This window comes from Nothoprocta perdicaria, unplaced genomic scaffold, assembly GCF_003342845.1.
Source record: "Nothoprocta perdicaria isolate Ctin4 unplaced genomic scaffold, notPer1 scaffold_53, whole genome shotgun sequence".
Taxonomy (NCBI): domain Eukaryota; kingdom Metazoa; phylum Chordata; class Aves; order Tinamiformes; family Tinamidae; genus Nothoprocta; species Nothoprocta perdicaria.
The window spans coordinates 2,565,863-2,591,904 of record NW_020455788.1 but is presented as its reverse complement, the minus strand read 5'-3'; the positions used below and the strand labels follow the sequence as shown (position 1 = coordinate 2,591,904).

The following is a 26,042-nucleotide window of genomic DNA, read 5'->3' as shown; positions in this document are numbered from 1 at the left end:
CATTAAAAATCGTATGTTCCTGAAGAGATAATGTACTTACATTGTTTTAGTGTGAAAATATCAATTGTACTTCAGGTACACAATGCAATCTGCTCTATATTTTGAAGCCAAAAGACCTTGTTTTCAGGTATTCAGTGCCCATTACACTGATTACCTTCTGTCTCTTTTGTTGTTTATGTTGATTGCTCTCATCTGTCTAAATTGCAGGTGTGACTATAAAATTCCTAGGAAATCCTGTCCAGATCTCAGCACAGACCGTATTAACAGCTATTAAAAAAAAATTGCCCCCAGAAAATCTTCCTTGTGATCCAGGTGTGTATGCATTCCCTTCAACATATTCAATGCTCTGGACAGCATTAARGTGTTAGTGCCTTGATTTAGGGAGTTAACTGCAACTAGCTACAAAACGGTAATCAGAGGAGCTTAGGTTATATTTTGAAGGGCAGGAAAAAAATATCAGAAATTTGAGCCCTTTGTAATCTTCACAGACATATACAGTATTGTTCACAAAGATCCACATTGTTCCTCAGTAGTGTCCACTGACAAAATCAAATTTAACACAGCTCTGAAAAGTAACACTGTAAGACTCTGCATCTCCACACAAGCAGTCAAAGCAATGCAGTTCCCACATGTCTGAAAGCAGGAGTTCCTCCTCTATTCTGTTCCCTATGATAGAGGCTGATTTTTGGAGTTAATCCTCCTCTTTCAAATCAGTCATCAGCATGTCCTATAGTGCCCTCCAACTCACCCTAGGCAGCTTGCAGATTCTAGAGTTCTCATATTGTCCAGTCCCCCACAGAAAGCTGGTACACATAGCAGGAACTCTGTCACAAATCAGTCTTCTCTGGTGGCCTGAAATTTTGTACTATATTTTGTCTTTATTTTTAATTCTGATCAATGTACTTAAGCAACATTTAGAGCTGCACACAAAATGAACAGCTTTTTGTGCCTCAGATCTGTTCTTTTTCTGTGGTTTTGGAAATCATTTGCAAATCTGAGGGACCGGATAACTCACTAGTCTATTCAGTTGTGCATATCACACTGGGGCAGAGTAGGCAAAGTGTGTCATGAGGACATAAAGAGGTCTCTGATCTTAAAAGTCTTCTTTGTCCTCTTTTACTGAAGAAAGCAGAGCTCAGAGGGTGGTGATAAACAGGGCCCAGGCTAGTTGGAGGCCTGTGGCCAGTGGTGTCCCACAGAGGTCATTGTTCATCAGTGACTTTGACGAGGAGACAGAGTGCCCCCTAAGCAAGTTTGTGGACAATACCCAGCTAGGGTGGAGTGGCCAACTCTCCAGAGGGCTGTGCTGCCATACAGAGGGACCTGGACAGGCTGGAGAGTTGGGCAGAGAGGAACCTCATGAGGTTCATCATGGACAAGTGAAGGGCTCTGCACCTGGGGAGGAATAACCTCAGGCATCAGTACAGAACAGGGGCTAACCTGCTGGAAAGCAGCTATGCAGAGACAGATCTGGGAGTCCTGGTTGACAATAAGTCTACCGTGAGTTAGCAATGCCCTCGTGGCCAAGAAGGCCAATGGGATCCTGGCCTGCATCAGGAGGAGTGTTGCCAGCAGGTGGAGGGAGGGGATCCTGCCCAGCTCAGCTCTGGTGAGGCCGCACCTGGAGTACTGGGTGCTCTTCTGGGCTCCCCAGTTCAAAAGGGATGTGGAGCTTCTAGAGGGGGTCCAGAGGAAAGTGACAAAGATGATTAAGGGACAGGAGCATCTATTGGACGAGGAAGGATTAAGCAAGCTGGGTCTTTTTAGCCTAGAGAAGACTGAAAGGAGATCTGATCAATATGTTTAAGTACCTGAGAGGAGAAAGGGGCCAAGCTCTTCTCAGAGGTGGCCAGTGATAGCACAAGGTGTAAGCTGAAACATGGGAAGTTCCATGTGCATATGAGGAAGAACTTCTTTCCTGTGACGGTGACAGAGCCCCGGAACAGGCTGCCCAGGGAGGTTGGGGAGTCTCCTCTCTGGAGGTCTTCAAAATCTGCCTGGATTCCACGCTGTGCCCCATGCTCTAGTGGTCTCTGCCTGAGCAGGGGGGTTGGACTAGATGATCTCTAGAGGTCACTTCCAACCTTAACCATTCCGTGAGTTTGTGAAATAGTAGTGCTGGAATGCATGAGGACTCAAAATTTTTTTTTCTTGTTGCTTTTTTATTTTTGTTTTCTGTTTGTTTGTTTAGGTGAATGAGGGAGAATGGAATAAGCCAGAGTTATTAGTTATAAAAGAGGTTTTGCATTCAAGTCTCTCCTGTCTCATGGAATTCCACACTGGGGCTCTTAGATAAACAGTTACTTGGTAGGGATGCCCTAGTGTGCACACATCAACATCTAAATGAAACCAATAAGAGTTTTGTTACTGTTATGCTTGTTTGCATAATATGCTAATTCATGAATAAAAAATACGTAAATGCTCTCTTCTCAAAATATACCGTTGCTTTTCACAGCACAATGGGCATCTGATTCAGATATGRCACAAATAAACATCATTTTAGACATGCAAAACTCACGTGATATGCATTATTCAAGTCCAAGAGCTTTTCTATTTACAAACTGGCCTATACAATTTCCCAAGTCTCATCCAAAATGGCCTAAACTCATTTAGACTTGCTGCTCCACCGTCACCACATCAGTCTTCATTGACCTTGCAGCCTCTTGCAACTTTTGGATGCTCTTGACCAACTCAGCCAATCAGCCTGCATTGCACCTTCAAGTGTGAGACAAGACAGGATCTGTGGCGATTTTTGTGATGCAAAAGGGATGTGTTACAATGCAGTCTTTCAGTATGAGGTTCTGATTCAGTAGTCATTATTTCTTTGTAAATAATTTTCTGAGTGACACATTTATCCAGAATTTACTCTTCAGAGTTTGCTCTCAACATATAACCAATGTTCATCTGTTAAGAATTCACATGTCACTTTCACTCACTGTAGCTCTGTCTTGTTGACTTTCCATTAATACTTGTTCATTATTTAGGTTTTTGTTTTCTTTCCTTGCTCCATCATTTTCATTATTTTTCTAACTTGTTCACTTTACAAATGTTCCTTGGTCACTCATTCGAAGACTGCTGACTGGTGACAACAGAAAAAAAACCAAAGCTGGTGAAGCTTCATTGCCAGATGCTTTTGATTCAGCCCAGGACTGAGCAAGGAGGTGCTTGATTTAATGAGAATGACTTCCTTCAGAAAGAGACAGGAGGACAGATTGTAACATCAGGAGGGAAAAGAGCTGTCAGTTATACTGCAGTAGGTAAATGAAATGTTTTCCTAGTCATAGGGCAGACTGCACGTAGGGTTCTGAGATGAATAGTGTCTAATTGCAAACAAAATTGTTTGTTCTTTTCATGCCCCTAAACTCTCTGCTTTTGGACGGTCTGTTCTGGTGAGATTCCTATTCCCTAAAATGCTTGCAATAGAAAAGCAGAGAAAATTCCCCTATTATGGGTATCAGTATACCTTAATAATTTGGGGGGATCTGTTTATGAGACTTTGTGCATGTGTGTACACACTTGATTATATCTGCATGTGTGTGTGTGTGTGTGTGTGTGTGTGTGTTTTCAAGATTCTGGATGACACTGTCTCTTCATGCATGCTTCTATTTTAATACTTAGGAAACATCTATGAAACTTATGAAACTTTTTCAGCCTGTTTGCTTCCTTTCTCAGTCTCTTGGAAATGTCTCTCCCATGAGATGAACAACATTACCACAACAACTAGAAGTATGTCTCATGGTGTTAAAAGCATAAGAGGTTTCTTTGTATCATTCCATAAGGTGCCTAAATTCATTTCCTTCCCTCTTCAAAAACAACAGTAAGTTGGTAGTATTTCATAATGCTATGGACGCTCATTTGACTGCTCTATTGCTCAAATTACGGAACCATTTCACATTTCCATTATCTCTTGATATCTCTTTGAAAAGATGTGTATATAAGCACACCTGCAAATAGCAAGTTTCAACAAACATAATACATGGGCAGCCAAATGTCTCTATCCCTAGGTATATATATATCATGCAGACAATGAATATAAAAAGTAGTAAGTGCACAGTCATACATGCATCTAGTGCAGGTTATCACTGTGGCTAGAGCTGCTGCTCAGCTGACAAGACTTTGGACTCTGCCATGTGATTCAGCAGCGGCTCTAGTATACCTGATTATTCTTCACATAAACTGGACACATTCTTGTGTGCATATGTGCATATTATGTGTGTATTTGTGCATGCATGTACATAAAATTATACTAAGGAGGTATTTGTATAGATAGCTAAAATTTACACATTCAAACACTGTATAGCTGTAGAGTATATCCGTGAAATATATCCAAAGCAAAACAACTTCCCCCATTTTCATGAAAAAATGGTATAAACACAGTTGACTGTGCAAAGTAGTCCCACAGAGCACATATCAATATAACACAAAGGACGAGCATGCCAGAGAAACATCTAATAAGTTGGCATAGAATTGTCATTTTCATAAACTTCTGATGGACTTATTCTCCTCAGTTCATAGCTCTGGCAAATCAGGCTGCAGTAGCCTTACCTTAAAATCTATTTATTATCTTATGCACATGCTTTTCTTCTAAAAGGTGCTGTGGAGATGATGGGGGCTATTCATGTGTCTTTCTCAGTAAATCCTTTTTTATATTTTTTTTTCCAGTGCATTTTTGATTGTTTGCTATTCCTCAAGGGCTAAAATTCAATATGTAAAAATGTTTTTTAAAAGATGAATCAACTTCTAATGTCAAATTCAATAAGCTCAGCTACCACATTCACATTCCATTTCTGTAAGGAGGAGAAAAGGCAATGATGCCCCAAATTTCAACTATTTTCAGAGATGCTCTGGGTTGAAAATTAAGGATAAGTTATTGAATAGCTTAGAAACTAAATTGATATTCAGAAAATGAACTCACATAATGATTTTTCCATCCAGTTTATTTATTCTGAATCCAATAGCCATTAATACAGTCTAAACTCCAGGGAACTCAAGGCACAAATGTAGAATTATTTTCCTTATCTTGTTTGCAGGGAAAAGCTGAATTTCAGGTCATCAGAAAGCAGTGTAAATGTAGAGCTGCTTCTTCCCACCAGCCTTAGCACAGAGTATGGCTGCAGGTACCATCCCATGAGAGGGTACAGGAGCAGTGGCACTGATGGGGAGCACAGTCTTGATAAGAGGAGGTTCTCCTGGCCTTACTCAGATCCGGAGATCCCACCAGCAGCCTGGGCCATGTGGGACTTGCACAGCCATCCTGTTGTGTGGTTGGCAAAGTCCCCCCCTAGAGGTGGCTGACTAATTACTGGTCAAAAAGATCCATGTAGTCTTAATGTTACTTTCTTGTCACTAAACAAGCAGGAACATTAAAAAAAATACACCTACCACTAGTGGAAGTGGATTCTGGGGGGAGACATTGTGAGTAGTTCCAATGAAATGAAAATAGATTGATTAGAAGTCATTTCAAATAATTTTGCTTTCAGAATTGTTTTGTTTCATTCATTTATTCAAGAAAAAGATCACTTTTTAAACAAAAAGATGTAGTTTTGAATAGATGTCAGTTTTTCCAGTGATTCCAAAATGGAATTATTTTCACCAGAAGAATTAAATCCTCTTCATTTAGACTTTTAAAGTTGAGCTGAATCCTAAGCTTATAAACATGCACATCCTGAAACCAAGAGGATTTGCAAATTAAAAAAGTACTGTCAGCCAGAATACAAAAGGATTTTATAAAATGTCAAAGAATAAGTTTCACCTGAATCTAAACTATTCTAGAGAAATAGACACTTCAGCCACCTAATTTAGAAGGTGATTGTTCTCTGGAGTTGCCTATTTCTTTCTTCAGTGTCTATGAAAGAAATTTAGAGTGACCAGCTTATTCTCAGATGTGTAGTTTAAGACATCTATGTTAGAATGGGTGGTTTCCACTCCTCAGTATTTCAATATTCTTTTCCACTTTTTTTTTTAAAAAGTAGACATTATTTGCAGCATTTAAAGATTACTTTATTCCCCAAAATCCCATCTGTACTATATTTCCTTCACTCAAAACATTTCCTCTGCTGAATTGATTTTGTAGTCTGATGCAGTGAAGCATTAAGCATCTGCTTAAGCCAAGCCTTGTGAATATTGCTACTCATCGCCAAGAACTCATGTTACTTAAAGTTTGTATTTGTAAGTTCTTTGCTCAATGATGGTCATCAATGGTAGGATCATGTTAAGAATCCTGTCCATACAGCTCACGTGTTGTTTATATATGTTTTATTCAGCTCTTGCTTTCACATCCTTTATTTATAACCCAACATCTGTAAGTTTTTCATGCCTACTGCTCTTTCCCATAATGAACATATATACTTAGTGCCCCAAAACAAGATGAAGGTTCAGTTTGAAAATGGATAACATCATTCAACCATGAGCTCTGTAAAGAAAGTGTTCTTAACACTACTGGCAACTGAATCGTGCCATTCTCCTTTTTATTATATACATGAATTTCCTTATTTCCATTATCTTGATTCTGATTTGTGTTAATGTTAATATATAATTAAGAAGAATGAAAGAAAAATGAAGTATTGTGTATCATAGCAAAGTGCAGACTAGCCCACCATTTTTCCTCATTTATCCTGCTACTTACACATTTTGTCTAGTAGGTCTGTGTTCATGTATTCATTCTTCAACAAATAAAGTCCTCCAGTGGCAGGACTTCTAAAATGTGACAAAGTGTTCTCTTCACACTAGAAAAGCATTATTTTTTTTTCTTTTTAATGAATAGCAATGTGATAACTGAACTAATGCCTCATTAGGAAAAAATCTCCGTTAGTCACTTGAGGCATCCCATCACACATCTGCCTTCACTAATTTTCCAGGCTGTTGCAGAACTCTGCCCAATCCTCTGCAATTGCTGTTTTTATACCAATAAATCTGAGCTCAGATGATAAAAGCCTCACCTCCCCTTCTACTTCAATTTTTATGTCTTAATAACAGATGTCTTGACAAAGGTTAAGAATTGTACAGAGGAATATCAGATGCTGTAGACAATCAATTAAACACCAGTTTAATTATTTAGGAAACACAGACTAAGGCTGAATATTAACTATAAAAAAAAATCTAGTCATTTAACTAAGTCAGAATTACAATGACAATAAAGGTACAGTTAAATTCTTATTGATATATTGCCATTTGTAAGGTAGATGCAGCAAATTAATTAGATGTGACCTTTCCCTTGCCTTGCCCTTCCCTATATCCTCAGCATGGAAATTAAATAGAAATTAATTAAATAAATAAGAAATTATATACTACATAAAATCATAGAATCATAGAATGCTTAAGGTTGGAAGGGACCTCAGAGGTCACCTAGTCCAACCCCCCTGCTCACGCAGGGTCACCTAGAGCACGTGGCACAGGGCTGTGTCCAAGCAGTTTTTAAAGATCTCCAAAGAAGGAGACTCCACAACCTCCCTGGGCAGCCTGTTCCAGAGCTCTGCCACCCTCACTGTCAAGAAATGTTTCTTTGAGTTCCTGGAGAACTTTTGGTTCCACAAAAAAATTAACTTTAAATAACTTTTGCTTACTTTTTAGACTTTTTCACTAAAAATGTGGGAGAACTTCCACTCTTCAGGATAGTTGGTTAATTATAAGGGTGCATTAAAAACTGTTAGGAAGAAAACAAGATTTTTTTTTCCCTTTTTTTTTCTCTCCTAGACACTAAGATAAAAGAAATGACTGACAAGTTTTTCTGAGATACCATTAAATGAAGAGCAGTGATGGCTCTGTTAGATTTGCTTTGATGAAAGTGTTCTATAACTGGAATTATGGTGAAAAAGACAGATAAACTTAGGGAGAGCATGAGATGGAATGGGAGACAAGGAACAAAGGATGACTGAGATGGGTCAAAAATCTGTATTAGTTCCATGCATCTTCTCCTGATCTATTCTTGTATGCCCTATTTGTAGAATGACTTTCTACTAGAAGTGTTCAATATTATGGGCTAGATTTCCAGACCAGTAGCAAGTAGCAAGTTTATTTGAGGTTTTAGTGAAAAGATGGTGAAAAATTTTGAATTGGTTTTGGAAAAGCTTAAAAGGATTACGCACAGGTTTCCAATAGGAAAACTTTTTCATTTATTCTAAGAGTTTATTTGACATAACCGAAGCCTGCTTTCACTATGCAGGCCTGGTCTTCTTGGTGTCTTCTCCTTGGACATGGTGTCTTCTCCTCACAAGGCAGAGCTTTCCCATCCACAGAAAGCTAATACTGATGAGTGCTCAGGAAAAGGGGATACAACTGATTTACTTAGGGATGCAGGTGACTCGTGCAGAATTTGCAGCAGATCCCAGACAGGAATATTAGCCCCTGGGTTTCTGATGGCTTTATGACCTGGATTGCCTTGTACCAATCTGGCAAGCAAAAGCAATAGGACAGGATTTATGAGACCAACGATACAGAGCTTTCTCTCTCTCTCTCTCTCTCTCTCTATATATATATATATCATGCAAAACAACACATATAAAATAAGTATTCATTCCTTCGTATTCATTTAAAAAGCAAAAAAAGGCCACAAAATTCAACTGAAAGTTTTCCAAAGATGATTAATTTTTGAAAATGTTTCAAAATGCAGATAAACCAAATCTCAGCTATATATATTGGCAGTTGGTATGCTGTTTCTTTCTTTGTCGGGTTTTAGTCCCTAGTGGCTTAATGGCTATTTCACTACTTCCCCGTAGAAAGTATTCTACACGTATATAAATTCCAATTTTAATAAATTTCCCTTGCCATTTCTCATATATTTTCCTACTGTTACATTTACTCAGATGAAAGTGTTCCAGTTTCTTGGAACACTTACTATATTCTCCTCTACTAAAAATTAGAGACTGAAAAAACAGCAGAGAATCATCATCCTTTCCTGCAGCTGTGTTGTAATAACACCAAAGATGTTGATTTTTGTTAATCTTTCTTTAATGGTTCCTTCAGGCTCATAATAATTTTTTATGTCCTTCCGCAAATTTGCTTCTATTTTTCAGTATCATCTGGATATTAGAGGAATGATGGAAATTACTATTAGTATTTTAGAAAGTGAAATAAATACTACTTCCATTTAGAAATCTATAAATCTGAACAACAAGGCATTTACTATTTGGCTATTGACATGTAGATTTAGTGCACAATTAAAGCCAATATAATTTAGAGTGGAATTGGCCCTTAAAATGCAACTGAGGTAATCAAAGAGTAAATATACTGTATTTAAATAATCTTTTATGAAATACAGTACTGGTTGCTTTTTCTAAATCCAATTTAAAAACTCTAAATTTGAGTAAAAGCTTAGGCCTGCAGATATTTCATAGGATTCTGTAAAAATGCCTGTAGAAAATAGAAATATGTAGTATTCCTAAACATCATTAGCACATATTTACCAAAAATTAATATAGATAATGCAATTTATGCATGATTAAAAATGGTCTTTTACATGTATACACATACAAATATATTTGACTTTTATAATCTGAGGAAGGGAATGGACATTTTCTGCCACAGATTTCCTTCTAGATCCATAGACACCTCAATTTTTCAGCAGATGTTCAGATAGACCTGCTCATGTACTGAGAAGACTAACTGAACAAATCCAGCACATGAAGGGAGGAAAGTACTTGACCCTAAATGCACAAATGATGTAATGTAGATGGCCTTTGCAGGTGCAAATGCACATATGCAGACATATGTATTTTTAAGGCACTTGAGAAGACACTCGTCCCTGAAACATGCAGCCAGATACGTACAAAATTGTACTATATATATGAAAACAGGGACACTGTTTGCAGACCTATACAAATATTTAGCTTTTTTAAAAAGCAGAATGTCTTAATATTTTCGAAGAATAAATGCTTTTAATTATAGTGATTTCTGTAAATTCAGAAAAAAAATAAGGAAAGGGCAAAATGGGGAGGAAAGAAAGGAACCACAGTCTATAGAGACAGACTCGTTTGTGAGTAAAACTTGTGTTTGTCATAGGAACTAAAGTATCTTTTGAAACAAATTCTGGGATCAGAGAATCTTCCTACTTGTTATGCCAAGCACTGCATGGACAGCACTCTGGTCACTGAAAAAGCGTTTACAAACACAATGATTAGTTCCAGGAGACACAAAGTTGTGGGATTCCATATGTTTGCTCCTGTGTGAATTCTTGGGTCTCTAATAAAACAGCAGATACTATACTGCTGTCTTCCCAACAATAATTTTGGTTTACCGTCATGGCACTTGTCAGAAAATAGCTTACATTTGAAATTGTCCGGTAGACTCAGAAGTTATTAAGGCAGGGAACAGTCTGACAGATGGTTACACAGGAGGATGATATCTCTGCTTGGAGACAGGAGAAAAACAAAATCCTTATTACTGACCAAGTGTAGAACAGCAAAAAAAAATATATAAAAATATATCTTGGCATACTTATTCAGTTCATCTAAACATTTCAAGATTTAAACAAAATCATACTGAAATTTTACTTTATGAAGATGTTTACTTAGTTTTCTGCTAGCCTGCATGGCAGACTGACAGAGAAATGAAATCCACATTACGGCTGAGATATCCTAGGCTTGTTAGACACTGGAGATAAACCAACTTCTTGGGCTTCCTGGCAGYAATGACACAGGGAGAGAATAACCAACAACCAATCCTCAACTAACTGATTAAAGTTAAGAGGGATGAATCCAGACTGCAAAGCCCAGAAACCGCAAAGCTCATGGCTTATGCTACCAAAGCGCCTGGCTCCACTGTGATGTTCTGGCAGGTTCATGGCCAGTAGATCCAGGCAAAAGCAATTGTCCCATTTTTCAGAAATTCTTTTAGTTTCCTTTGCAAAGCTGAATGATTATACTGCTTCAAAATCCTCTCAGGAAATCTATTGCCATTTATCATCCAGTGGCTACATCCTAGTCAGCTTGTGGTAATGGTCAAGATTCAGAACTGTCATTGTTAAGGGATGGTTCAAAGCAACATTCAAAATTCCAGAAGTTTTCTGAGACCATCAAAATTAACCTCTGATGTGATGAGGTTTCCATAAACTCTTAATAGCACAATTTTCTCTCTTGGCTTGCTAGCACTAGCTGCACAGAAATGTGGAGAAAGCTTTCTCTAAACATATTAACCCTGAGGAGACCTTTCATTTTTTACTTGCTGACTTGCTTCGTGGAGACACTTTTTTTCTTCTTCTTTTCCACACATTCTTTTATCCTTTTTATGCAACCTCTTCATATAGCTCAGAAAAGGAACTCTTAGAGAGGGAAAATACCCATAAGAACTGTTACTCTTGGATACTTCAGTTTAGCTCTTGTGCTCTTATGTTTATTATTTTTTCTAACTTGCTTCTAGATTTTTATTTACTATTATTTTATGTACAACACATTAGTAAGTAGAAAGAATCATCCACTTTTCATTCTTAATTGGAGAGTGGATCAAGAGTTTTAGATCTGGTGCCATGAACGTTATTTGAAACCAGGTGGTATTATACCAATTACATTTTTTTAATTGATTTTTGCATTTTATGCAGTAAGCAAAGTGCCTTGATGTTCATTTTGGAAATGAGGTAACAATGACTTTTGAAACCTTGCCAGCTCTCAAAAAGTAAAGTCAATATCAATTCATTAGCAAATTAATGGGACTGATTTTATTGTAAATAGCTAACAACTGTGCAGCTGGCAGTCTTGAGTTAGTAGCATAAGATATAAGTTCTGAAAGTTTGAAATAAGTTTGAAATATAGGAACTTTTTAGTCAGAAATTTTATATTGTTTTTGCAAATATTTTTCACTTTAAAATGAAACAAGTTACTATGATCTGATTATATAAGTATGAAATAGAGCTAGTCTAAGTCTTTAAACACAGGTTTTAACACAGTTGAGTGATCATTCATATTTCAGATTGAAAAAAATCAAGAAGGGAGTTATTTCATGTTGATGTCATTTTTTTCTTCCCTTTCTTGATCTTGAAATAAATTGTTTAAATTAATTACTTTCTCAAGCTGATAAATGATTTCATTTGGCTTGATTTTTGCAAAAGAACGGCTTCTCCTTAAACTGAGGCACATTTTGAATGGAAGCATCATTTTGAAATGGAAGTCCTTAGTATTTTCTGCTTTCCTGCCCATTTCTCTAGTTTAAACACTACGAGAAATTCAACATGAATTTGTGAATTGTTTCAGGCAGATGCATTTTTCACAGAGAAAATCTTTTGCCTGGAGAGTTTCCCCCAGCTCTGCTCCTGAATAATGCATTACAGGCAGCTTTGCCCATAAGAGCACGGTGACAATAGTAGCTTTCAGTGTTCCTCAGGATATGATCCCTTCAAAGCCGTCCTCAGAAAGAAATCCCACTTTAGTCCTTAAAAAGCCCAGGACAATCTTTTTCACCACTCTGTCCAACTGCTGCACTAGGCAGTGGATGAAACCAAGGCTCCATTTATTCCCTAATGCATCTTGCCCCCTTTTTTTTTTTTTTAAAGTAAGGCATATTAGTTTGAACAAAATGGAACAGAGCTATTCAGCCTCTGGTGCTAAACTAGCTTTCATTCATTCCACATGATATTTAAGAGCTTCCTTCTGTCTAAATTCATTCATGTAAGCATGAAAAAGGAAAAACAATAGCAGGATTTTGATATGGAGCCCATCTTATTGTCCCTTGACAATCATTTCTTATGATCCTTGCCCATCTGAAGGGTCTCAGTCCCTCTGTCCCACTTGAGCCTGGCCACTGATGTAACATGCTTTACTGTTCCTTAACACAGTCCAGTTGTTATCATTGAAAATTTGTTTAGGACTATCACCTCCATATAAGCTTTCTTTACCTCCTCCTCCTTTCAAAGCACATGTACAAGTAAAGACACAATTCAGCTTTCTGATTTTGTCTCCCATTTTGAACATCATATGATTATTCTGGAACATTCTTGTTATTCCAGAACAATGCTCAAAAAGCTATATAAACCTGCCATAAAACTAAGTGCATTGAACAAACTTGTCTAATATCATACTAGAAAATCAGTTATTTCTGATTATTCTACAAAATGTGAGCTGAGATAGCTTAGTCAAAACTAACATTAAATCTAACTAGCATTTGTTCTATTAGGATTTGTGAAAGGTTGAACACATCATTAATATTTTTAATTCTTCAATTTTGGCTCTGAAATATGAACAAGAATAATATATCTAAATTGCAACTCAGTGCCCATTACCAAACCACCTTACTTGAAGGACTACAATACTCTTAGTGTCAGAAACAGTTATTTAATGTACCTAAATCTCATTTATCACACTCTACATATAACACTGAGGCTGCTTAACTTAAAAATGAATATACAGCCCYGAACCTCAAAAGCATTTAGGTTTCTGTATCAGATCTGTGTCAAAATATTTTCAAAAGTTAGAGCCATATGCTCCATTTGGTGAATTGCAGAGACTGTGATTCATGTTCTATTTAGAGAGGATGCTGTGAAGCTGCATTGAAAGGGTTACTACTGCAAGCCAGTGGGTGATAGGCAATTCAAGATTTTCCAGGCATACCAAGGATATTGACTTTCTGAAGCTGACTACATGATGTGAGCTACTTCCAACAATTCAATCTTCTCTATTCAGCACAGCTAGTTTATAAAGGCATGCAATCTGTTGAGGACTGTTTCAGGGTCACCRTGCTACAGCCCTCTTGACACCAGACGAAAGTAAGTCCTGAATAGAGGATAAGAAGTCTGATTACTGATTAGCTTCAGTGTTATTTCAATCAATCCCCAGAAGGAAGTTAGCACTCCACCCAGCATCCAACAAAAGATTATTATTAAAGGGCCATTTTGATAGGAACACTCAACTCAATAGGTTGTGAGGTTTTTCAGTTCTTAATAAATCTGTTTTCTGAGGGTTTTTTCTCTTTTTGTTTTTTTTTTTTAAATCTTCATCATATGGAGTTCTATTTGAGGTTTTCTCATTATACATCTCCTTTACTGAATGCATGCCTGTAAAGTACCTTTGGTTCATTTGTACTTGCTGTGGTCAAGCTGCATAGTTTATTTAAAAATTCATACTCAAAAGAAATTGCCTCAGAGATGGTCCTCCTCACACAGATCAAACGGTTCTAATTTCAATTAGAGAACATATTAGTGTAAGAGGGTTTTTTTCTCTCTTTTTCAGAGTCAAAGACCAAAGGGTATTTTAACTATTTTTATAAACATAAAAAATATTTTAGACTTTTTAAATATTTAAGAAATATATTTATAGCAGTCCAGAGGTTCCTCACTATCTGAGCACAGAAGGAGCCAAACCCTTGCTTCACTGTGATTCACACCAATCACTGTGAAAAAAGATTTTTTTCTTCATAAAAATGGGAATTAAAGGAGGATGAGTTAACAATTAGACTATTAAGTTGGAACATGGAAGAAGAAGGGAGTACTCTCACACGTTTCATGATTGACCTTGAGGAAAATATTTAGTACTCCACTTTTGCTCACCCAGAATAGTGACCAGATAATACTTTTCTTCTCAGGAATGTGATGAGGATTAAGTAATTAATACTACAATATTCAGATGCCATGCTATGATATATAACAAGAATTAAGTATCTTAGATGGTTTCAAGGATTTACAGCTACTTCAAAAATGTTTTAAAAAAGCTAATTATACAGATACATTCAGAGTGTGCATAGCATCAAGTGTGTTAAGGCATATAGTTCATTATTTAGCTCCTCCTAGTTGTTTTTGGATCACATTTGGCCATTTTCAAACTAAAAAGTTGATTTTACTAATTACTAGTCTCACAAGACTCGCGTGATCGCATCTGAAACATTTACCACACTAACTATGGCTCTAAAATCACAACTGGAAGTGTAGATTCCTCAGATGGAACATAACAGACAATTTTCTTAATGATGCCTTTGGCAGCTTCAACAGATGTAAGAGATCTATGCTACAAACAATTTTCAAAGATAGTTTTTGACAGTACAAGAAATATCTTTGACTTAAAAGCAAACTACAATGAACAAGAAGGACCCACCTTTACATTATCTCCCTTTCCTATATTTTATAAATATATATATGTATATACATATACACACACACACACACTCAAACAAGAAAATAGTCTCAAGAGCAGACTGCATGGAAAGAAAGGCATTTAACATGAGCTTTGCTAAGAATATGAATGATATAGTGAATATAAAATAGCTGAGTTGCAGTCATCCTTGAGTATCATAAGGGCTAAATATCAGTAATGAGCCTCAGTACATTTTTATCCTATAAGTCATCACACAGCTCTGCTGAGACTTCGCTAACTCCAGGCATGTTCAAAAGTGACAATCAGGTGCTTCAGGAGTTTCTCTGCTGGGAACAAAAGCATAATCCCATTATTTTAATCACACCCAACACCAGGTCAAAGATCTGTTATGACAGATACCCAAAATGGTAGATAATCCTTAAGTGCATCTATCCCACTGATATAGCTCAGTTCCTACTCCTGCATGTGCTGTGCACACCCCGACTCGTGCCCAGGCTTAACCTGTAATGAGCACACAAGCTTTCACTGGTGGAGGGAATGAGAAACAATTGCAGAAACGGTTCACTGAGACCTGTACACAGCAATATATGCATGACTGTGTGCATCTAACTCCAAAAATCCTTATGCTTCTACCTCATCACCTGTCATACCATAACATTTATTTTCTGTTTATGAGACCATAATAAAGTTTGGCTCAGTCACATCTACAGTCTAGTGAGATGCTCAGAATGAAAGTGCTAGATTGTTCCAAGAATTTACAGCAAAATAAAAACTCTTTAACCATAAACATTAAAAAAATCCACAGTGTTCTGTTAATGAGTATTAAGGATTGTCTAAAAGGTGAATTTAATAGTTCAATGTTAACAGAATAATGTCTTTGGCACTTGTCATATTCAGGACTAGGACAGACTGACACAAAAATGCAGATTGCAGAGCTATTGGATCACTAATTACTAAGGATGTATATGTGTGAGCCTGTGAATGTAGCTATTTTCCATTCCGGAACTTTGCATTATTAATGCTTATTTATCAGTAACTGCCAGAAAAATACTTGGAAACATTATGAATCAGCAAATTTTWAAAAATCTAATTTTCTTTTTTTTWAATAGTTCATATGAGGGAGTTGTTCCACTGGAAGTAAAGGGCTTGAAAAGATATTGAAAGTTAATTATGAATTTCAAAGAATATTAAATAAAATTGAGAATGAAAACATTTTAAAACACAATTGAGCAGTATATTTAAATTGTTTGTTTGAACATCATCACACTCKGCTTAGTTGATATCATTTATCCTCAAACATAGGATGTTTTAGAAGRTAACAATTGTAGTGGCATCAGAATACAGCTAGAGGAAAATCATGGGCAGTGGGAGAGTGAGAATTGTCTCTACTATATCTTGCTGTTAGTGCTTACACTGACTACTATGCCATGGGAGAATTAAACTGCTCAGGCTCTTCATTATAATTAGCCTACGGCTCTGATGTGTGACCCTTACTTTTGGATGAAGAACTTTAAAAGAGAGACTCACTTAGGAAAGCGAAGTGAATGGAAGAGGCAAATAGCGGAAGCATCTGCCCAGCTCCACCAATGCCCAGCAGATCTCAGTGTTGCCTCTCCTTGAAAACAGCAGCTGGCCAAATCTTCTGTAAAGGCAGTCTGCCATTTAGCTGGAGAAGAGCAGAGCTTTAAAGATCAAGGTCACGGTTGTTATCCCATCCTGGCAACCTTCCAGGAGACTTGTTCAGTCAACCTCCATCATGAATTATAGCACAGCACATTTAGAGGCTTCATCACACTTCTATCTCAACAGATCTCTGCAAACATAATCTAACATCTCACTACTTCATACATCTTTCCAAGATATTAAAAGTCAAATAAACAAACTTCAATGACCAAGAGAGATATAACCTCCCCATTGAACCCAGGTAACAAAAAACCTCAAATCAAGAGGACTCAGATGACAAACCTTTTCCATATTTGCTTATCATCTAAGTCAGATTTCAAATGTGTCTGGTCTGTAAAGGCAAACTAACACAGACCAAAAACTCAAAAAAGGCAAGGAGTACAAATTGCTTGAACTGACACATGCCAGGGAAGAAATTTGCAACAGAAGAACAGAACCAAAAGAAGTTTAGTAACACTGTCCTGCTGTTTTATTTCTTCTGTGTTGAAGGAAACTGTATTTTATGTATTCTTTGAAAATAAATAGGACAATGCCAGGCACATTCCTGCCTTTGTCATTAACTTGTTCTCCTGAAATAACCAGTCTACGCAATACTTACTCTTGTTCAGTCACTGTAGCCAAGAGGATAAATGATGCTAAACATAGTCCAAGTAGTCTGTGTAACCATTATAAACTTCATGCTCTAGCTTAATTCATGCAGACGAAAGAGTTTCTCACACTCTGAATGGAAGTTTTAATAATAGCATTTCAAATAAATTTACTTTTATTAAATCATCATCTATTACTTTAAATGCATGGCTATGTTCAAGATTTAATTTCAAGGTTTCCACATTTTTAATTATTGAAACATCAATAAAACTAATTTGCCTACAGTATATATTTAAACACTATCCATTTGATAGAAAGTCAATGTATAGATGACTAGATACCATCTGTCAGTGCTAAATCTGCCAGTAGAAGGAATGGCTTTCTTAATACTTACCGTGTGTGGGCACATGCTTTTAAGGGATAACTTATATGTTCAATGGTGTTTCCCTAGTACTTATTGAGAAACTATTATGTCTGTCAATGTTTTTCTTCATTGAGAAATGTGAGGACATGAATATTGAGTTGCCTTCATTAATAAATCAATGTCTCTCAGCTCCTTTTTGCTTATCTATGGAATGCACGTGGCAAAATTTTAAAGTACCTGTCAGATTTGGCCTATCATTCTCAGTAATGATAAATACACAGAAAATACAGGTTTGTAGATTTCCTAACCACCACATCACTATCTCAAAAAGAGCTTATGCTCAATATTCACATCCTAGTTTGAACATTTTCTAAATATGTAAAACCTCTACATATCTAAAGCTCTACAATCAAAGCTGACTTTCCAGAAATCAATGTTTTTGTCTCCTTAAGCATATTTTAAGCTTAAGTCCAGTRATGGAAGAAAATGTATTAGCTCATTCATTTATTTAAATAACAGACAGCCACAGCCTTAGTTCTGTTTGTTAAAAGTCACTTCTTAATTTTTTGTTAAGATTGCTTATAAGGATTTGGAACTTTATAGCATGTTTCATATGCCCTTCAAATGGTATTAAGATAAATACAAGTGATTGTGAATCTCAGATGTTCTTTAATGTAATTTGTTTTTCTGCCATCAAAAAAACAATTAGCATAATCTTACCAAAAAGCAAAAGATGCATTCCATGTGGTTTAAGTGACAAATTGCACAACTTAAAAACTGAATATCAAAAGCAAATATACAAGAAATAACTGTCAATGTAACATCTCAGTGAGCATTCAGTAATAACAAGTGCATAAGATAAAATATTTAATCCATATGTGAATAATTCATAAATAAAAAATGAGTGAAACTTAAAACAAATACGACTTGTGTTAGTTCGGACATCAATCTGCTAAGTGGAAAAAAGGAGGTTGTTATAGAATTCAACAAGTTGCTTTAATACCTGTATTTTCATCCAATAAAGGTACACAGTGGATAATACATGGACAGAGGTGATATTGCAGGATACTGATATTACATTTTCTTTAAGTGTGGGAAAGTTTTTTTCATAAAATTAATTTCAGAAGAATCAATGCTACATTAAATATGCAGTTAATCATGAACATATTGCTAAGAAATTATTTACATCTTTAAGGAAATACTTGCATCCAGGTGTTGCCACTCGAAGTAATTGTTCTTAAGGAATGCTTGGAGGATAAACTGTTCTTCGAAGTACTTCATTGGTAGGAAACTACTGACACTGTGCACTTTGTGCAATATCTGCGATGTCTCACTCTCATAGAGTAAAAAAGAAAAGCTATATTTCATTACATGCATAGTGAAAGGAGTACTAATTGAGACTTGTCATTCTAAAAGTCAAAATGAAAAAAATCTTATGAATATTTAAGTATTTAAAAGTAAATTGCTATAATAGGTCTTAGTTCCACATGTGTTTTAGTATTAAACTTGGTCAAATAAAACAAAAACAATGTTTTAATTATCTTGTGTCTTTGATAATCGAGTTCCTGAATTAAACCAATTTGCATGAAATCTTTTCCTTTTGCTGAAGTTGTACACTGTAGTCTAAGGATCACACCAGTTTCTTCCATAATGAAGATCTGTCTCAATACATAAAACAGAGCTGTTATTCCAAAATACATACTTTCAGTGTGTAACCTTGCATTTCACTTACAGTGTGTAATAAACGCTCTGCTCGGGAGAACTGTTAATCTCTTCCTGAATTTCATTTTAGTGCTCCCTTCCTAAGTTTCAGCTGATATTCACAGCAATTCTGGGAGATAGCAGAAGTGCATGTTCATGTTCCTGCTCTGTGTGAACCCTTGCTTGACTAGAATAATGATTTATTGTTGTTAAAAGTAATGACACATTTACAYAAAACAGCAATGACCTAAGTCTGGTCATGACCGCGCTCCAAAATTTCCAAATTTTTCATCAACAAATAGAGGTCTGATATTGTAGGTAGGAAAAAGTCTCAGAGATGGTAACAGAAGAATAGAGAGAAGGGAAAAAAAAAAAAGGGAAAAACTCTTGTTCTAGTCTCTACTCCTGCCCTTCTCAAGCCACCTTTTCCAACTTTCTATYCACTGTGACTCATATTGAAGTCTATTCAAAGCTTACAGAACATGCCTAGCTATGGTTTCTCTTTTAAGAATTTCACCTAGATTACTAGACTCGACTAGCTCAAGGACGACAGCCTTGTGTTGAGGATTCAAACAGATGAGTTAAGGATCATGCAAAGGGTTCAGACTCATCTATAATACACAAAATAAATACTACCGTCTGTTCTATTTTATGGATGAAGACCTGAGATCATGGCAAAGAGTACAAACAAATAATTGCAAGCACCTAATGTTTAGAACAGCATTTTTCAGAGCACATAGCAATATATATCAGCTTATATGCAAAAATTACTAGTTGCTATTGATTTGCAAGTATATAGTTCCACTGTAAACCTGAGTCTCAGAAGACATGCTGTACAATTGGCAATCCCTAACTAAAAGCTTGAACAACCTTCCTAGGGGCACTAGGGCAACAATGGCAGGACAGACAGTTCTGTAGGACAGAATTTTGCTGCTTTCACTTCACAACTGCCCTTTGAAATTCCTCGCCTCACTGGTGGCAAAGAAAACAATYTGCTGCACAGATGGGCTGATAGCTACCTGCAGACCAACTCTCCACTGCACAYTGAAGGTAGGAGGAGTCCCATGAAGAGCAAAGGGGCTTACAGGGAGTAAGCTTTGAAATCAATTTCAAACTTGAGGGAGAAGCAATTTAGACATATTTCATCAGCGTAACAAAGGAAGGAACAGAGAGGAAGAAACTGTCTTTAGCATGCCTTATATGAATCAACAGTGCAGTCACAGCTAACCCTTTTAAGATTTTTAATGGAAAGCAACACCTGTGAAGCACAGTGAACAAAAGCAGTAGTTAGCTTTTGCCAGAGGTATTAAGAAGTTACAGTGATATATACAGATACCTGCCCTCCTTTTAACAGTTCTTTTATGTTATAGCTTGTTGTTCTATTAAGAACATATCATAGTTATACACTCCAGCTCAGAGTTGCCAATAATCATTTCTTAAGAGCACTACAATCAGCAGGTTAGAGACTTTAAATTTACAGCACWGGGGCATGTTGCCAGATTTTATGAGAAAAAGTACAAAAAAAAAGCCTTTTTTTYCCCCTCTTCTTCAATAGGTCTTATAGTATACTGGCAATCAAAAATGATTAAAATCAAAGGATYCAGCAAATGTGGTGTATATCACATTTGGAAATGTTGTAGGCAGTAAACAAGGCTGTAGATTCATTCACAGGCTCAGTTAGCCATCTGGATCTGCCACCACCCACTCAGTCTTAATTCTGACTTTTATCTTATTTTACAAGCCAGCTGTAATATCCACTGCAAGGCCAGAGATGATTTTCTTCCCAAGGGAAAGAAATGTTAGGAAAATTAAATCAGATCACTGTATGGTTTTGTTTTGTCCACAGAAGTGTAAGCCTTAAGGAACAGCAAATAGATGGATTACAATATTCAGAGGCAGCTACACTCACTGTTCCAGAGCTGTATGCTTTGCACACACCAAGAATAAACTTCATGCACCTGTGGAAGACCTGTGCCAGTCTGTTCCTTTCTCTCCCCAATCYGACACACACAGCTCCTGCTGTGCTTAGGCTTTTGCTACAACATTTTCATGATGAAGCACTTGCAAAATGGCCACTTAAATGCTCTTGGAAGTCTCTGTACAGGTAATTCTGCATATAAAGGTTCCTTTAAAGAAGCTGCATGGTCCAATGAGTAAGTGAAAGATATCGTGTATAATTCAAATTTAAGGAACAATCTCAGGAAGAAAAGATGTAACTATTAATTTAATAATCTAGGAGTTAATCTCTCACCTTGAGAGAAGTGTCTTGGAATTCTCTAAATCCACAATGGGGTCCCTATTGTTTTTCTTCAAGCTATGAGGACAGCTGTAAACAGATAGAAGAAACATGGAAGAAAAATGTAGAAGTACTATGTTAAAACACAGGGAACTAAACATAATAAATTCACATGCTTAAATATACTTTCCTAAGAACTCACTTGCTTACATTTCCACTGCAGTTTGTATCATTCAAATATTTAACATGATTGTCTTTTGATGTCAAGACAAACAGCACCTTTGACAAGTTAGCACAATTAGACATTGATACTTTTGAAACAGGATAGGCTGTTTTCTACTTCTGGGTCAGCAAGTTCAAGCTGCCTCTACTGTCATTAATCATTATGCTCTTAAATGATGCTTGAGAAATACTGGAGAATATTTAAGATTCTATCTAGGAAATGTTTACATAGTTTTACTGAGTGACTATGTCAAATGATCAGAAGCATTAAAAGGTTTCCTCTGGTATGACCTTTTCATATTCACAAACCTCGATCTATTTTTTGTGTAATGCATGACAACTCGGGTCAGTTTTAATGCATTTTATAGAACTTACTCTTAAATGATGTCAGTCAGCASACTCTTGCCTGACAGCTAAAGGAAATGGCCAGCCACTAACTTCACTGAAAATAAGATGTATTATTATTTTAGTTTGCACCACAGCCATGGTAAATGGCAATCAGCAGGGATGCAGAAAGCATAGAGTAAACCATCTCCCCTTGACCTCTGATATTTTCTTTTAATACATCAAATACTTCCCTCAGCACTGCTGTGTACATTGATGACTTCACAAGATATAATAAGTTTAAGTTAATTTTTGACTGAATCAAAACAGCTTAAGTACTTTGATGCAAAGGAGAGATTATTTTGTCTAAATTGCTTTTTTTTCATTTTTTGTTCTTTCCTTTAACAAAGTTTTTTCTTTAATTGACAATTAACCTTCAAAACCCCTTTGGCTGGGCACCTTCTCTCAATGGCACTATCTTTGAAAGAGTTAAGAGTTAATCACTCAGGAAGAATGAAGGGAAAAATGCCCTCTCTTTGAGGTATTGAAACTATTCACAGTGTGAGTAATTAAAGCTTCTGATGGTGCACCTATATGAAGGCTAGTCAAGTGAAATGTGTCAGAAAGACCAAGCTGGATGGAGCTTTTATTTTTTTTTTTTTCCCCTCCCCACCTGCAGAGCTTGGATAAGTCACCAATTTTCTCAGTCAGTCCATAACTGCTTGGTAGAGCCATCAACATTGATTAAGGCATCTGAAAAGTGCAAGTCTCAAGCAAAATAATTGGACGTTTGAATATAAGCACATCCCCACAAGAACTAGAAGTCTGGTTTTCTAAGGGCATGGTCTTGTGCTTGATCAACCACATCTAAACTGCAGCAGAGCTGTTACCAGATATTATAACATACACACAAGAAACATGTTCTCATGCAGAAGAGGTTCCAGCATTCACCTTATTATAYACCAGAAAAAACTATAAAAGGGAAAAATGACCATGAAGTGAATTCTGACCAAAATTTATGCAACAGTTGAGGTATTTACAGCATTTTGTCCTCTTCCCCACCAGTACAGAGACTCTCTACTGTCCAATAAAGGTTGAGGTCATGCTGAAGCTTTTGTCTTATTGTAAGCATTAACAAGCTCGTTCCTCTGTGCCGACACCTTTTTTATGAGAGATGGAGGAAAACAGTATTCTGGAATTGACTCCCTGTGTTCAACTGAACTGAAACAAACTGGTTCCAGATTTAACAGTGTGAGGATAAGATAGATATACATACCTATAGGTWTGCACACTCTTTCTATGCGATGCCTTAAACTGATGCAGTAGGAAGCCATCAAAAATACCATAGGAACAGTCGAATAGCATAGCTGAATGGAGTGACTGACAATGTAGCAAGGTAATCTGAAGGTTCATAGAACAAGCCCATTAATTTAATATTTAGCTCACTAGGGAGCTAGACCACAAAAATGTGAATTATTTTATAGATTCCCATCAATGCAAATGAAAACATTTAAATTACAGTGTCTTGTATCCGATTCCTGATTTCACAGTAATGTAAGAAAGACAGATCAGGCCCCATTATAAACTCTCTCATATCCCATCAGACCATTAATTAGAACACAAACTATAGGTAAAAATGTAAGAGAGATTGTTCTCCAAATCAGATTAACAGGAGCTTTAGTAAGATACAATTAATGAGTTGAATTCTCAGGAAGCATAAACATGACTTGATGGAGCTGTACCACTAWGCATCAGAATTTGGTGCACAGTCTTTAAATAAGCTCTGTATTTGCTGCAGCAGCTCCTTCTGGGAACAGGGCTTACCATCACAGCTCACAGCAAGTGAAATGTCATTAGTCCCATCCTGCCACCAAGGCTGATTAGTATCTCTGAATATTTTCTGCACTGCAAATTGGGAATTATGAACATTAATCTTCGGGCAAATATTTACCAGTCCAAAACAACATATCTTCATAAACATTTGTCTGCTTCTACTGGAAAGGTAACCCCTTACATATGATAATAGCATCTCTTGAGTTAATCCTCCACCAGCAAAAGTGATTTATTATTATGCAAAACTATAATTATATCAAGCTCCCTCCAAATTTGCACGTGGATGAAGAGTGTATTGGGGTTYGCTAGAGTGGAACCCTCTTTACCACTGCTGTTTGCTACATGAGCTCATGAAAAGTTTGGAGTAATGACTATACAGCAGCTTTCATCTGCCAACTAACAATTATGAGCAGAAGGGAACAAGAGCACTACCAAAACCAGTAAAAAATGTGCACATTCACTCACAGCAATATGATAAAGATCATGAGAAAACAAGAAAACAAGAATACAATAATGGTTGAATTAAGAAACATGACAGAAATACCAAGTTAAAGAAATAGTGACTTTGAGGAAAACRCTACAGAAACCTTTGCCTGGTCTCCTGCAATTTGTCACTAGATACAGAGACTTAGTTTTATAACCCAATTTCAGATTCAATATTCCATAAATTCAGTTATTTCATTTTTAATTTCAAAGTGATATGCATTTGGCTTTATGTGGCTTCCTTTACACATGCCTATATGAACATCTCAATTTACCTTACTAACACTTAAGAAAATCCATATTCCATATATCAGCAGGCATCTTTGTTATTTTTTACCAGTTTTTCAATATCTTTCTGATACCTCCTAATTGTCTTTGGATCTGTAATAATAGTTCATATTTTAATCTTCAAACTATCAAAGTACTGACATGTGCTCAAACGTAAGCACCTGGGCAGTCTCATTCCCTTTGGTGGGGCTGTTCACTAGAATAAAGTTGAACACATTGACTTGATGGGTGAGAGTTCTAACACATTTCAGCAGTGTGGAAAAAGAAGGAAAAAAGTGAAATGCTTCTACATTTCTCTCATGCCAGATGCACAGGAGTAGCCTTGGAGGAAACAACRTTTTCTAGGTTACCTGAGCTACTTTAAAGAGGTATTTAGTCTATGACTGCATGGCATATGCCATGACTGCATAAATGTGAATGAACAGAGAATTTGATGTGTTGATGTCACTCACAACAGCACATCCAACATTGGTTCCAGAAAAAAAGGAGCATAGCTCTAAGTACTARCATGCAAGTACCAGTATCATATTAACATAAGGCTGTAAACAACATATTGGATTGTGCTACTATAAAATACATATAGTAGAGGGAATAGACTTTTTTCCACAAAGATCTGAAAAGTCCAGAGAGAAATAACCTGTGAAGATTAAGGTACCTTGTCTCAGTGCAGCAAGAGCATCACTTCCCAACAAATMAGATGAACCAGGCATTGAGGTGATCTCCAGATTCCTCCAGCAGTCATTGCTCCTCAGTACCCAATCACAGTTAGCAAAGCAGCAGTAGTGAGAGCAATAGATCATTCAGCAATCTAATAACCACCACACAAAAAGCAAGGTAACTAGTCAGACTYGAAGAATCCAGGAAGTTCTGTTGGCATATCAGGAACAACAGAGKGAGGTCTATCTAGAAGAAAACATATGCTACCCTGGCCTGGGCTTAAATGAGCAAATCTCTTGCATTTGTGAGTGCAGGTCTCGGGTGAAGCTCATCAGGGCAATAAAGGCCTATTGATGATCAAATGATGAAATTGATCAAAATGATCAAATGTTATGTCAGCAACAGGTGGTTAAGTTGAAAGCTGTGCTTCAACATAAGCTTTCTCTGTTACGATCTGTGACTACATTGAGGATTTTCATCTCCAGGACTTGCTGACTCGTACTTTAACAAACCTAAGTTCGTTTTAAAAAGTTGAATAAAATAAGGGAARAAAAGTAAATACAGAAGTTTAGATCAATTGACACAAAATCACTTCTTAAACACAATCRATAGCTTTCATTACCTTTCTTATATCCCAGTAAATCTAGACAAAGTA

The 26,042-nt window shown here is 36.6% G+C and overlaps 2 long non-coding RNA genes across 4 annotated transcripts; both read right to left on the bottom strand.

The window, feature by feature from the left end:
* Positions 1–8,244: 8,244 nt before the first annotated feature.
* On the bottom strand, positions 8,245–13,855 carry LOC112955027. The gene is made up of 3 exons (XR_003250821.1): positions 13,533–13,855; positions 10,262–10,341; positions 8,245–8,387 (listed from the first exon to the last, which is right to left on the bottom strand). It is a non-coding gene; the product is annotated as an uncharacterized LOC112955027 (long non-coding RNA).
* Positions 13,856–15,067: 1,212 nt separating this feature from the next.
* On the bottom strand, positions 15,068–25,673 carry LOC112955026. 3 transcript variants are annotated; one of them, XR_003250820.1, is made up of 5 exons: positions 25,386–25,673; positions 23,951–24,031; positions 23,403–23,527; positions 21,596–21,670; positions 18,435–19,301 (listed from the first exon to the last, which is right to left on the bottom strand). It is a non-coding gene; the product is annotated as an uncharacterized LOC112955026 (long non-coding RNA). The 3 variants fall into 3 exon arrangements; XR_003250819.1 differs by lacking the exons at positions 18,435–19,301; positions 23,403–23,527; positions 23,951–24,031 and adding exons at positions 15,068–15,331; positions 16,536–16,674 and having other exon boundaries at positions 25,386–25,672; XR_003250818.1 differs by lacking the exons at positions 23,403–23,527; positions 23,951–24,031 and having other exon boundaries at positions 25,386–25,672.
* Between the last annotated feature and the right edge of the window lie 369 nt (positions 25,674–26,042).